Source organism: Callorhinus ursinus, unplaced genomic scaffold (assembly GCF_003265705.2).
Source record: "Callorhinus ursinus isolate GAN/ISIS: 27379988/994484 unplaced genomic scaffold, GSC_fseal_2.0 scaffold14, whole genome shotgun sequence".
Classification (NCBI taxonomy): Eukaryota; Metazoa; Chordata; class Mammalia; order Carnivora; family Otariidae; genus Callorhinus; species Callorhinus ursinus.
The window spans coordinates 34,911,667-34,926,726 of record NW_027397076.1 but is presented as its reverse complement, the minus strand read 5'-3'; the positions used below and the strand labels follow the sequence as shown (position 1 = coordinate 34,926,726).

The 15,060-nt window shown below is 46.4% G+C and overlaps 1 long non-coding RNA gene across 1 annotated transcript; it reads right to left on the bottom strand.

Moving 5' to 3' along the window:
* Positions 1–6,141: 6,141 nt before the first annotated feature.
* LOC112832680 (uncharacterized) lies at positions 6,142–13,714 on the bottom strand. Its single transcript, XR_012380697.1, has 5 exons — positions 13,492–13,714; positions 10,876–10,997; positions 8,487–8,586; positions 6,630–8,026; positions 6,142–6,586 (listed from the first exon to the last, which is right to left on the bottom strand). It is a non-coding gene; the product is annotated as an uncharacterized lncRNA (long non-coding RNA).
* Positions 13,715–15,060: the final 1,346 nt, after the last annotated feature.

The window sequence follows — 15,060 nt, the reverse complement described above, 5'->3', positions numbered from 1 at the left end:
CGTCCACCTGGGCTGTGATGAGCTGTGGCCGGGTGAGAGGGTGGTGCGCCGCGGCCCCCTCGGCCCGGGCGCGGGCGTGGAGGCGTCTGTCGGCGGGGAATGTGGAAGGGAAGGGAAGCTTCTTCAGGACAGCCGCTTTCCCTCATCGGGTCCCCATTTTTCTGAGACGCAGACATGATTCCTGTTTCCATTTCACCGAAGATTTAGGGTTACGTCCGAGACCCTGCAAGTAGTAGGTGACACACGTGGAATCTGAGACCCGAGATCCAACTTGTTTCTTCTGCACGGTTCTGTCCACCGTGGAATGAGCTGCTCTCCCTTCCTCGAGCATGGCAATCTTATCTAGTTTTCATTGTCAAAGGTTTAATGGTGCCACCTCCATGTTTTAAGGAAATGATTAGTGGTGATCGGGAAGGCGCCGGTCAAGGAAGCAAAGCCGAGCCACGGCTCCCGAGGCGTGCGCCGCTGTCCACGAATGAAGAAGCGAGCGAACGTTCCCGCGCGGCCGCCCTTGGGGAACGGTGGGCCCCGGGCCCGCGGCGCCAGCGGGGCTTCGGGCAGGAGCTGAGGCGGCTGAGAATTTCATTCTTTATAAGTTTGAGTAGCAAAAGCCGCGAGCCCGGTAGCGGGTCTTGTTACAAAGCGCCCCGTCTGGGGGCTGAATCTCAGATGTACAGCCCGTGCTTCCACCAACTTAGACTCTTCTGTTCTCGCCTTTGTGTCCCGTATCCCACCAGTCTTGGGGCAGGGGGGAGGGGAGGGAAGGAAAAGTTCATCAATACGATCGCAAAATTGTGCTTCTTTGTCCCTGATGTGACCTGCCTGCAGGACGCAGCCCTTGCGCCCCACCACCCGCCTCCTCCTGGTCCTCCGTGTCCCTGGGGAATGTCCTCCACGCACAGCAGCGGTCCCGGTCCTTCGCTGTGATGGGACAGGTGCCATTCTCGTTTCTCATCTGTGGCTCCTTGCGGAGTGGTCTCTGGTCACTACCAAATTTAGTGGCTCCCCCACGGATCGTGACCAAAGATGCTCCAAGTGGCTGCGGCGGGTGCGGCCGCTACTGCCCGCGGGCCTGTGGCACGCCGGGACCGCGGGCGCCGCCTGCCGCCTCTGCCATTTAAAAGACCCTGGAGACTCACCCCATAGCCAGATGCGCTTAAATCCTAAGTGCTTGTAGATTTTAGAACAAAATGTAAATAAATACATGCAAATGTAGGGGCACTTTTGGACCGACTTTCTACTGTTATCAAATAGGGCTTTGTTTAATCCTACCTCTGAGGCAAAGTCAAACCAACTCCTATGGAGCCTTTTTAGAGATGCAAATATACCCCGGGACACACACAGCTCCACCTCAGCTCCCTGGCTCGTGGGCGCAGGAGGATCCTGGTGACCAAGTCCTCCCAGGAAACTCTGTGCACGTTACCCCCGAGAATTGGTGCTTGGCAGCTAACTTCTCAAGGAGGGCGTCTCCTGGCCCTTCCAGTAGGCTAGCTTCCGTTTTTCCTTTGTGGCAGGAGCAAAACCAAACAAATAAAAAACTGAGAATAGCACTGCTCCTGAGAAATACATAAACCCAACTGGGATATTCTCCAATTGAGAAACTTTCTCTCCCCTGACCCAAAGATCTCTGACCTTTGAAGTTTTAGAACAATGCCCAATTATTGAAGTCTGTACACTAATACTTCTTTAATGTGTTTTAGTTTTTTTATTCATGTCTTAGTCACAGACTTTCTGGAACAGACTGTTTTTTAAACAAACCAAATTTAGGACATCTATTTAAATCACTTTTGAAATGCAAAGAATTTTTTTTAAATAGTGATTTATGAATGGCACCATTCCATTTCCATTCTGACACTTTGACAGGTTAATAAATTTATGTGTTCATGTGATTAATTTTTGACCAGGGGACTGGAAGATGGAGAAAATGATATGAGGGACGAGTGTGTGTGTGTGTGTGTGTGTGTGTGTGTGTGTATGCACATAAATTGGAGTCAAGCTAGAATAAGGTAGTAAAATGTTTTCTTCAACCCACTCAGGGTTCCTGGCTGGGTCTCAAAATTAAACTGACAAAGGCAGATTAATAGGAGAGAAGCACACAAATTTAGTGTAAATTTTACAGGACACGGGAGCCTTCATAAGGAAATGAAGACCTGAAGAAACAGATAAACCTGAGTCTTTTTATGCTACATTTGCTGGGAAGTGGACAGTCATGTAAAAATATGATAGGTCAAAAAGTATGAGGTAAGTGTAGTAAACTGGGGGAAATTGAGCAAGGCCCGTTTGTTCAGATTCTTCTTGGTGGTGTCACTTCGTCTTCAGAGATAAGAACACTCCTTTCCTCCAGGTACAAGTTGGACATCTCTCGCATGGGGGTTTTATGACCTGTTTCCGTAGAGAAGAGCTATGGGAAGAGGGTCCATTTTGCTATTTCTCCAACTCCTTCAACTTAAAGTATTCAATAGGGGGGTCTGGTTCAAGATGGCAACCCACTATCAGTTGGGAACTCAAAACCTGGGGCTTCTCCCCAAGAAGCAAAGGGTTCATACTCCACATTTGGCACCCCAACTTTTAAGATCAGCACTTGGGAGATGAACCCCAAAATATCTAGCTTTGAAGACCATCAGGGCACCTATCCACCAGACCCATGGGGCTATGGCAAACTGAGTCTCTTAAAGGGACTGTGTGTCGACTCACCTGATCCAGGGCCAGTACAGAAGCAGCCCTTTGAAAAGTCCCCAAACTTTATGTGAAAAAGCTCATTTCCTAATTTTAAAGTATTGTGCTTAAGTGGCAGGGGCCTGCAGGGATACCCTCCAAGGAGAGAAACTGTTGGATCCCATCTTCCCGTTTTTCCTCCGCCTTGCTAAAGCCAACAGGAGGTTTTTTTGTTTCCTTTTTCCTTTGGGTGCCATCGCTATATTCCACCCGGTAGGGGCCGTCTTCCATGCTCTCCCTCTTCCTTGCTAACACCGGCAATCACAGTCTTTTTAAAAAATTTCACCCTTTACTTTTTCTTTTTTTTTTTCCTTTTTTAAAACTTTTTTTTTTCAGTGAGTCCTATCTTTGTACTTCCTCTCTGCCTCATGGCAGCCGGTAGGTGCCATCTTCATGCTGTCCCCCTGCCACACTCAAGTGCCAGTATCTCACAGAGGGGAGCTTCTACGCAGGTCTGGTGCCTTGGTTTTTATGTCTGGTGACCTGGTTTCTGTGGCTGCTACTTAGGAGATGTCCCTTGATTGCCTGGATCTGGAGGCGGGGGTGGGGGGTGGGGGGCTTGTGTTCCCGGCCCCAGCGGACTGTAACAATTGGAGAGACAGTTCTTGGCAGACTCCCCCACCTAGGGCACTACACAGGCAGCAGAATGAAACACACCCCAGTCTGTCTGAGAAAGAGGCATATTTGCTTTTCTGGGAGCTTTGGCCTGAGAAGCAGGCTTCTGGTTTGGCACACTTATAGGCATCAAAGGGGCTCTTCGGGGAACAGAGGCTGGTGAACAGAATCTTTGCCCTCTCCCTCTGCGTCACCCCGCCTCTCCCTGAATGTTGCAGAAAAGAGCTTATGCCCTTCTCTGGTGCCCTGATTTTTGTGGCTGCTACCAGGGGACACATACCTTTATGTTGCCTGGCTCTGGTAGCCAATGGGGCTTACGCTCGCAGGTGGCACAGGACCGTAGCCAATAGAGAGAGAGTTTGCAGTCAGCTAGTGCCCTCAAGGCACAGCAAGACACGATAGACCAAGGATCGTTTTGGAAAGAGTCCTATTTGCTGATCAACTAGCTGCAGCCTGAGGGGCAGGCTTCTAATGCAGCACACATTTAAGGCTGGCTGGCACCCTTTCCTGAGACCTTGGAGGGTGGGCACTATCTTCTTGCTCTCCCTCTGTCATCCTCCAGAGCACCAGCATCTCTTGGAGGGGAGCTTCTATAGGTGTCTGGTACTCCAGTTCTTGCATCCGGTGCCTTGGTTTTTGTGGCTGCCGCCTTGGGGATGCCCCTTGATCATCGGAGGGGGGGGGTGCTTGTGTTCCTGGGTGCCAAGGGACTGTAACAATGGGAGAGACAGTTCTTGGCAGGCTACCACCCCAGGGCCCTACACAGACAGCAGATTGAAACACAAACACAGTCTTTCTGTGAGAGACCTACTTGCTAGTCCTGGAGCTTTAGTTTTAGGAGGAGGTTTCAGGTTCGGTACACAGTTAGGAGACTCCAAAGGAGCTCTCCGGGAATGTAGGCCGAGGGATGCCATCTTTGCGCTCTCCCTCGGCCTGGCTACAGCCCACCGGTATCTCAGAAATGAGTTTGTACATGGGTCTGGAGCCCGGATTTTGTGGCTGCAGCCAAGGGGACACCAGACACCTCCAGATCACCTGGCTCTGAGGGCCAGCATGGCTTATGCTTGCAGAAGGTGTATATTTGCATTCTTTGAAAGCCTGAAGGGTCTGACTTCCAATCAGCCTGAATCTAAGGTGCTGATTGAGATTCTCTCCTTCGCGACACTGACTGGTCCTGGCACACCCTCCACTACCCCGAGCTATTAAAAATAAAATTGGCTGCTTGGACAATCACAAAAGTTTGAGAGACAGCTAATAGCTAGGGCAAGGTTGAGTGATAAGCCTATGCCCTACGGGAGGCCACTGCGTGATGTTGATGCTGTTGGTCCGGGGATCCACTCCGAATAGCGGATCTTCAGTTTGCCAAGTGTTTTCCTGTGTCATCCCATTCAATTCCTTTTTTTTTTAGTTTAAATTCAATTGGCCAACATATCATTAGTTTTTGATGTAGTGTTCAATGATTCATTAGTTGGTTGTAACACCCAGTGCTCATCACAACACAACATGGGCCCTCCCTAATACCCATCACCCGGCTACCCCCTCCCCCAACTCCCCCTCCCTTCTGTGATCCTCAGTTTGTTTCCCGGAGTCCAGAGTCTCTCATGGTTCATCTCCCTCTCTGATTTCTTCCCATTCAGTTTTCCCTCCCTTCGCCTGTGGCCCTCTGCACTATTCCTTATGTTCCACATATGGGTGAAACCATATGATAATTGGCTTTCTCTGCTTGACTTACTTCACTTAGCATAATCCCCTCCAGTTCCATCCATGTTGATGCAAATGGTAGGTATTCGCCCTTTCTGCATCCCACTCAATTCTTAGGACAGGCCTGTGAGGCACTTGACACACCCCCATTTCACAGAAGTCGAGGCAGGGTCAGTGAGGAAGACAGGCTCGCCTACGCCGGGCAACAGGAGGACCTATACGCATGCATCTGAATCCGGATGTTCCTGCCCACATGACTACAGCTCCGCTCCACCCGTGTGGTGCCTCACGACGCGCCGTGCCAGGACTTTGCCCTTTCAGGGATGGTTCTAGAGCACACGGCTGTGTGTTCCTAGTCCCTGAATCTTGTTCTATCTGCTCCTGATGGGGCTTGGTAGCGTGTTTTGGTTGGCGATTTTTCGTCTGACATACTGTCCCTCTCCATACTTTAGCCACAGATGGGTACAAAATTCCTGGCTTCTCATAACTGAATTATAAATATAGGCTTCTTAGTGATGTTTGGAGGCTCAAGGATTGATGGGTACATAGAGGATTGATCTATGAGAAGTCAAATATATAGCATTGGAATGAGAGATTAAACATCTTCCAACTGATAAAAACAACAGAATGAGGAGAATAGTATACACTAGAAGTTGACAAAAGTGTAATGGGTAAACGCAGGGGCTTGGGAGTTTTGAATCGAAGTTCTGTCTCTTTCCAAATGAGTAGGTTATTTAACCTTCCTGTGCTTTGATTTCCTTGTATCTTATAAAAGGAGAGATTATGGTTTTTGTGACAACTAAAATATTTAATTCACAACTGTGCCTGGCACATAGTAAGTACTCAATAAATGTAAGTTTATTACTATGCATCACATCAACCTCCTTATTTTTAATATAGAGCCAAAGAGGCCCAAAGAGCTTAAGTGATTTCAACTTTCATTAACAAATGAGGATGAAGCTTTTGCTCTGTAGCAGACATTAACTAGTTGATGGCTAGAGACCTGCTGATTTCTATTCTATTATGATGTTCACCACACTCACTGCCACTCAGGGTTTTCAACAGGTTTTTTTTTTTTTTAAGATTTTATTTATTTGACACAGAGAGAGAGACAGCGAGAGGGAATACAAGCAGGGGGAGTGGGAGAGGGAGAAGCAGGCCGCCCGCGGAGCAGGGAGCCAGATGCGGGGCTCGATCCCAGGACCCTAGGATTATGACCTGAGCCGAAGGCAGACACTTAACCGTCTGAGCCACCCAGGCGCCCCTCAACAGGTTTTTGATATTCCAAACAGTTCCATAGGTGGCCTGGGCAGCAGTAATCCCCAAACTATCTTCTTTCTTCATTTGTCTTCCTGGTCTGGAAGGCCCTGGAGTGTGGACTGAAGGCAAGGAGCCCTGAGCTGAGCCACAGTTGCCGCAGAACTGACTGGCGGGGTGCCTGGCGTGCAAGTCAGGGGCGCTCTTGCAGTCTGGGGCTTAGGATGGCTCTCCCCAGGCACACGTGTCCAACCCCACCCGGAGACTGGAGACCATTGGGTTTAGAATCATCGTTTACCTGGCTGGTTGTCACAAAAACCATAATCTCTCAATCCTTCAACCTGGCTGAAGTGAGTGCTATTGGCATCTCCATGACCGAGGACAGTAAGGAACCTGGTTAGCCTGGGCTGTGGGGCAGGGGCATCGGTCTGCCGCTGACCCCCCTGCCCCATTATACAGTTCTCTATTGCAAAGCCTTTGTGCCCAGAGAATTCTCTGGCTCTGAGCTTTGGTACTTTTGTTTGAAGGAGCCTCGCCCCAGTCTTCAAGTTTCAGGTAAGGCAGCTGGTGTATAACTAAAGGAGGAGCAGAAGAAATAAAAATTTTTCTTACTTGTGTGAAGCCAGGTATGTGCAAATAAACAATGAAGAAGTACAAATGACTTCATGAGAGGAATCGTACAAACTCCCAGGGGACTAGTCCCCATCTTTACAAACCAAGACTTGCCTAACATTTCACTACTTTGTTTTCCTCTTCATTCAGAATGCAAATTTATGCTCATTGGTGGCAACGTAAGGGGCACATTCCCCCCAAAATGATTGCAAATGTTTGTCTCATTGCAAAGTATTTCAATGTCATCAAATGATTCTTCCTTCAACAAGAGCTCCTGCATGTGAAGCCTGTGTGTGCAGAAAACCCAGAAATGTTGAAAATAGACCTTCATAGACAGGCTAGCCCAGGGGAATTCACTGCCCCAGTTACGGTGTTTTGGGATCGCACAGGATAAACGGCTCCAAACTAAGGAATGTGCAAGATGGGAGAAGCTGTGATCTTTTGTCTTTACACGGGGAATGAGGAATTAGTCATACTGACTTTCCAATGCACTGAGTTATGGAAGTGGACAAATTTCCATTTTTTTTAAATGTTATTTTATCAGAGTAATACATGCACCTGATTTCGGGAGTTGAATGGGATCCATGAGCTCACTGTTGAGGATATAGTTCTCTCATACATATCCATTTCGCTCTCCAGCAGCATGAAATTTCTGCTCTTTCAAGCTCTTTGTTCTTGAACGAGGCCCATGTTTCTAAAGAATATGCTTATGCTGCTACTGTTCATCAATTTTAGACATTACAGTAGATGAAGATTTAGCTCAACTATCTTCTGCTTCATCCTGCAATATGTTTCTACCAAAAAAACAATTTATGTTCTGTTTTCATTATTCTGAATGCAAATGTCCTTCATTGGCGAGCTGAGAAGTGTGATTCTCTTTTCTGTAAATGTTTATTGTTGCTGTTTCCTGGGCTCTGTTTCCCGCAGCAGTTGGGACATTTTCCACCAGGCACACGCTTCCCTTACTTCGTTAGGCCATGACCAGCATTCGCCAGCCTTGTGGTAAATAGATGTTTCCACGAACAGCACCTCCTCGGGCAGCGAGTTTATCTAGATCGGTTTCCTCTGGCTTCTGCCGGACCTCACTTAGCAGCAAAATGTGAGGCCCCGCCCTGGCTTAAGATTCCTAAGTAGGATTTAGAGATGGAGGAGAGAGAACAACATAAATAAAGGCAAGAGGCAATCATGAGTATGGCATCGTCTAGAAAGGATTTTCTGAGACCTTTAGATGCCGCCTGCTATAAAATCTTACTATAATGTGGATGTGGATACCAAGTCAGGGGATGGCTTTAGAATCACTGTGAGGGCTTTCTGTTTTCTTCATAAATATGACATGGACGTCTGGACAGCCTAAACACCCATTTCATTCCGAAACGGATTATTTGGCTTACGAAACCTGGAATCTCCCACCCCGTGTTTTACCATCAGGCCCCTTATGGATGTGTCTTCTTCTTCCTCCTTCCCGCGTCACTACTGAGAAAAGACAAGCAGGTGCCTGCGGTTGCGATCCAGCCTCTGTGCGGACCCCTGCAGGCCCAAGCGCTAAGTGACCCAAGCCCGCGCAACCACACGCAGCCATTACGCACCTGCACACTTCGTCAGAAGGACCGAGCACGCAGCAACGCGCGCACGCGCATTGATCCTCTCTGGGTTTTCACTTAATCCTCTCTGATTCTTTTAAAGCCTCTTTCCGGAGGAGAGAGAGAGAAACCAAGAAATAGACTCTTTACTATAGAGAACAGACGGATGGTTTCTAGAGGAGAGGTGGGTGGAGGGATGGGGGAAATGGGTGATAGGAATTAAAGAGTAATCATGATGGGGGAGAAAAAAAAGAAATAGGAAAGGCAATAATGAATGGAGGAACTGGCAGGGAAGGGATGACAGGAAGCTCAAAAACCATCCCTGTTGGGGCGCCTGGGTGGCTCAGTCGTTAAGCGTCTGCCTTCGGCTCAGGTCATGATCCCACTGGGATCGAGGCCTGCATCGAGCCCCGCATCGAGCCCCGCATCAGGCTCCCTGCTCTGCGGGAAGCCTGCTTCTCCCTCTCCCATTCCCCCTGCTTGTGTTCCCTCTCTTGCTGTCTCTCTCTGTCAAATAAATAAATAAAATCTTAAAAACAAAAAAACAAAAAAAACATTCCTGTTGCGTTTTTGCATTCAAACCCAGGATGTAGAAAAACATATTTATAATAACCAGTGCAAGTTACTGCAGATCGTAAGCCAAGGACACAAAAGAAAAATGCTGGTAAGTCATTTAAATAAAAACTGAGAATTTCTCTGTTTCAGTTCCCCTGTTAATGTCCCTGCTAGGGATAGGAAGCACTGAAGAGATTTGTAAAGCGGTCAATCTTCTCATGGCCAGTGGAGACTCCTAAACTTTCTCCCAGGCTCGTCACTGGTATTTCATCCAGTACAACATGAATTGAGATTTTTCTTTCTGAAGCTTTCATTTTAAAAGGCATGAATTCCAAGCAGGAAAAGCAAAGTCTAGATGTGCATTCAAATCATGTGTAAAAGAAAAAGACATGTTTAGTCATCGTCATTAATATATGTAGAGATAGAATTTGTGGTCTACGGAGGATCCAAAGATCAAAAAATTGTCAGTGAATGTTTAGGTTTGTTCTTAGGAGAAGCTGACATTGCGAACATGGGGTCCACTTAGCAGGTGTATCCCCAACCTGCAGATGGCTGAAAATATCAACCTGAAGCACAGGCCTTCCTCTGACTCCCCATTTGCCAAGAACATGGCTGATTAGAATCGGGTTTTCCATATAGAGTTTCCTATAGGGAGCAAATATTTGATCAACTGGCATAAACATCCCAGTCAGCCCGGCCGCTTTGGTTCTCATTGTAAATGAACTGGCCTTTGGTTTGTACGAGCACTTACTTGAGAGGTGGGTTTGCATGAGGCTGACCACCAGAGAGCTGCCGTGTTCTGGTGCTCTATCAAAATCAAATTAATGAACCTGCATATTTGAGGGGGGGTCCCTGCACACCCTTTCTGCCTACAGGCCTACTCCCACCATTTTCAGAGTCCAGGGTAAAGGTACAAATGGAGGACTCAAGCCTATGTCGTATTCCCCTCTTCTGCCCCCTGACGGCTCTAGTCTTCACATCAGGAACAATGTGAGCATCCATGAGGACGCCTCAGCCGTCAAGTCCAAATTCTGCCCCAGTTCCTGCCTGCCCGATAGCTACTCCTTGGCCATCTTGCAGGCCTAGGGGTGTGCATAGGGCAATGGCTACCTTTGGGAGGACAGACCCAGGACAGAAGTCCAAGCAGGATCTGGTACTTGTTATAGGCCATTTCATGAGGGTGATCTAGGGGTGAGGGGCTTACTTCAGGGCAGACATGTCTTCTTGACTTTATGGACTCCTCACTATGTTAAGAGGGTTTTGCCAGAGGAAGGGCGTAGCGTGGGGGACCTACTTGCCCAGTTCTAAGGGAGATAGTGCCCATGTAGCTGTCCTTTTCCCACTCTGAGGACATCAGGAGTGACCATATTACATCATCAGATGATCCCTCGATCTCAGCTGGCTAAAACTACAATACTTCTTACTAGAATGTAATTTGCCAAATTGTGGCCTAAGGGGGATCTGACTCAGGCCTGTGGACCATAAGCAAAGCCATATCTTGTTTGAAATCGCTCTCTAGAGAACTAGAAGAAACTTTGGGATTTTCTATAAATATTTATAGCGGTTCGTCAGGCAATTGGACTGAATTCTGAGCTATGTAGAGATGCAGTCTGGGGTCACAGCCTCATCTGTCTTAATTACAGGGTCAAGAACAGAGAAGACTTCATTTAACTGCTAATGGAAGTCCTTAATCTGACTGAACCTGAACAATTTGGCCTAGAGAAATTAGTGCATGGTGTCAGCCAATGACATTCAGATAGTTTTAAAATAATCTAATCTTTCAGAGCTCTGTGCTTGGCTGATGGAAAAGAGAATTTGAAAGGAATGACGTGGAACTTACTTGCTTATAAATATGCTTTGGGGCAGAACTATTGCAGGAGTGATCTCATTTTGTTCCAAGAGATTTCACTGCTGTTTCACAAACACTCCATCCGGTCTTGCTAATAGAACAAAGCCGCAGAGCTGCATTAAGAGAGGGGCAGAAAAGGATTTTAATCTACTCAGCCAGCTGGTCTGTCATCTACATTATGCGGGGGGGAGGAGGGAGAGAAAAACATAAAACATAATGTGACACACAGAACAATGTGATGTGATGACCTGATAGAGGAGGCCTTAAATGTAAATGGATGGAGAATCTATCTTTACAAAGTTCTGGGTGGGATGAAATCGAAATGGCTGAAGCACTGTGGGCAGGAGGAAGACTGGCCTCCGTGGCTGTTCATTTAATTTTATTTCTGGTCGATCATTCATTGAGCAAATATCGAAGGACCGGCCAAGTGCAAGGCATTGTTTAACGAGTGACCATTTCTAAAGATCTTTTCTTTCACCTTCTTTCTTATCATTTCTTAACTCCATCTTCAGCCACATCCCCAGGGAGGTAGTATCACATCATAATGAGCCACACAAGGCCTTGTAACCATGCTCTTTCGCATCTTGGAGCCTCGGAGTCCCCATCTGTAAAGCAGGGATGGTAATAGTGCTTGGCTTACACCAGCGGCTCAGCACACACTGAACTCCCAGTAAGTGTTCCGTATGAATGATGTAATGAAAAAGATAATAATAATTTGCTTCACAGCCTGCTGCAGCTAACGGAGAGCCACCTGGAGGACAAAGTGGCATTAGGCAGAAACGAAACAAGAATAATGTTTGTAACTTGCAGTGTTTTGTATTTCTTGAGCATGAAGAAACCACCAGCATTAACTGAGCATGTACCATGCTAGGATATAAGCGAACTTTCTGATCTGTGATATTTGTTGGGGAGAAAAAAAACCAGTTTTCATTTACCCTCTTACGTTCAGTGGCTGAAACCCTGAAAAATAAACTGATAAGAGACAGATTGGCAGAAGAAAAGGGTTATTTCTTATGAATATGCAGGGGTGGGGGGGGGGAGTTGTCTCACAGAAATGAAGTGATAATTCCAAAGAGGGAGTCAGACCATAAGGCTTCTAGACCGTTTTAACGAAGCGTGATAAATGTGGAGATATGACATGACAAAAGAAAAAAGAATTTGAGCTTGTGGGAAGTTAAAATATGTACGGGAAACCAATGGAAGATAAGGGTTGTTCATTTTAGTAAGGTTTGTAATGCAGATTCCTTTCGGGTGCCATCACTGGGCTGATAAGAGTCTGGCGTTGTCTCAGGTGATTAAGTCATTCTGTCCCTCCTGGCACTGGAGCGGGGCTCAGGGGGGACACCTGCACAAAAGGAAATTTACCCTCTGCTTTGAGGCAGGCGGAGTGAAGGGAGCAAGCTTTGTTCTGTGTCATTTCTCAGTTGCCTTTAGTTCAAAATAATCCTTATGCCAAAGTGGCATATTTTGAACAGCATATTATTATCCTCATCATATTATTTAATACGCCCTCACACAATACCCCATAAACTGGGTACTCTTGTAATGTCCGTTTTATATTTGGGTAAACTGAGGTTTAGAGAGGTAAAGTATTTGCCATGTTTACACAGATGATAAGTGGTGGAACTCGGAATCAAATCCGGGTTTCACAAGTCTAGAACCAGCACCCTCCAACCTCCCTGAAACTCTGTGGCACAGAGGTGGCAGAGATTCTGAAACTGCCAGGATTACAAATAAATTCCAGTTCTAACCATTAGAGGAGGGAGAAAACTGTTTGCTCAGGAGCTGGGCCCTGGACTCTCTTCGGTTATTGTTTAAAGGAATTCATCATATAGTGCCAGATGACAGACTTCTCTTGCAGTAAGAAGGGAAGCATGTGCTGAAATTCTGAAGTAAGCCTCCAAGTCACTTTTAACTGTGCTTCCATAGTGACCAGTCATTCTGCCCTCCTTGGTTTGCCCCGGCTGGAGGTGTGTCTTTGCACTTGGCAGAGTCCTTATGCATTTAAGTGACTCCCTGTTTGTTAAATGAGAAAATTTGGTAGATTGGTGTTCCTCTCTGTAGATGAGATAGAAACTGCTACGCATCTGGAGAAAAACAATTAGGGCCATCAAAAATCTTTAGGGTGGACTAATCAGTTTTATTAGGTAATCAGTATGTGCAAAATGAGCAAATAGAAACTAGTTGCAGAATCCGGCCATACATAGGTATTTGTTTGTTTGTGTTTTTAACTCAACAAATCTAAATGCACAAAGCCTAACTTCAACTCATCAAACTCAATTCTCAAGCAATTGGTTCTTTTGTTTTGACTGCAAATTTATCATAAGTGTGGATGACTTGGTTTGCCTTCTTACTCCAAGACCTCCAGAATTCACTGACAGGTCCTTTGGTTTCCTGCTGAATGGCTCTAAATGTGTTTCCTCTTGGGGGATGGGATTCTGAAAGCATTCTGAGTTGGTGAGCCATTTGCAGATTGATTCCTGGTCAAACAGGTTCAGTCCCCACTTACCCATACAGCCACAGAGACTAACATAGCTCGAGGCTGGAGCAAGTACGAGGTAAATTCAGATATTGAGGCACAGAAACATACAGGCAATTGATTTTTACCTCCATACAGGAACTTGTCTCCTCAGGATAAAGTATAAGCTCCTTTACACAGGAGGAAGTCTGGTGTCGTGGTTAAGAATGCAGTCCTGGAGACCGTCTGTCTGCCACTGGACTACAACAGCCATCTTGCTACCAGGAAGAGAAGGCCTGCCTGAGCGTGAGGTCAACATGGCCAAAAGCAGAGCTTAGAGAGAGTGAGAAACCAGTTTCTGAAGATACTGCAGGAAATCAAAATACCCCACCCCAAAATATGCCACATTGGCAAAAGGATTATTTTGAGTTGGAGGAAAATGAGAATCAATGGATGCAGAAAGAAGCCTTCTGGGAGGGTCCATCATCTGACTAAAAGCAGATTCTGAGAAATGGGGACTGTCCTCTCCTGTGGAAGTCTTATGGCAATGAAGAAGATAAAAAGTTGGCACCAAGATGGACCTACACAAACCAACCTTCCTCTGTTAGGTTTCCCTAAAGATTTATTTACCTTCCCACAATTTGCAGCCCTTGGAAGCCTAAAATCTTTTCCTTTTTCTAATCACTTCTGTACAAATTTATTCTTTTTTGTTAAGATGCTATTTAAGCCCCAAGTTCTAACCACCACTTTGAGTTACTTGGCACTGAGCTTCTCCTATGTACATGCATCCTGCATGTGTTGGTTTTTTCCCCTGTCAATCTGCTTTTTGTCAGTCTAATTTGTAGGGCCCCAGGCAGAGAGCATAGGAGGTAGGAGGGCACAGAGCAGAGGTGTCTTTTCCTTCCCTACAACGCTACTAGGAGCCCTGATCAAACCAAGCTTGAAGCCACAACCATGGCTAGATTTTTCAGGCATGTAAGCCAAAATGTTTCTGTTTTGCCTAAACTGTCTTAGGTGGGTTTTTTCCATCATTCATATTCTGTTCTCCATCTATCAAAATGTTCTCCAATATCCAAGCCCGTTCAAATGCACCTCTCCATGAAGCCTTCCCTATTCTCTGAACTTTTCCTTATTCCATCCAGGCAGAATAGCATCTGCTTGTCTCTCTCTCCCCTTCTGTTCCCATGTAATACTCAGTTGGCACTTCTCTAAAAGCTCTTACCAATTATGCGTTGGGCCATTAAATGCCTGGGGACTCTGGAGCTGGATTGCTTAGGTTGTAATCCTGGTTCGAACACCCAGTAGCCGTGTCATATCTTCCCTAATAGAACATAAGGGGCTCATGACAGAGATCTTGGCTTGAGCCCTTTTCCTGTTGTGCTACCCATCTTGCTGTCCCATCCCCTGTGACCAGGGCCTATTTGTAGACCTACCTTAGAATCCATGTGTTACCCCTCTGCCTTCCTTCTCATCAGAAGACTGATACTCCCTTGGCCTACCTACTATGCTCAGACTTCAGGTCTTTGCCCGCCCTGCAAATATGTTGGAATCTCAGACTTCCTAAATCTTCTCTATTCTAATGATGCCTGATCAGGATTATGACATAAACAAACAATCTCAGTGACTGATCCCTTCTCTTTTCTGGATTCTGGAAATGTCTGGTGCTTGAAGAGATAAAGTTTGATCCAATGGTCTATCTTGACTGTAAATAATTCATT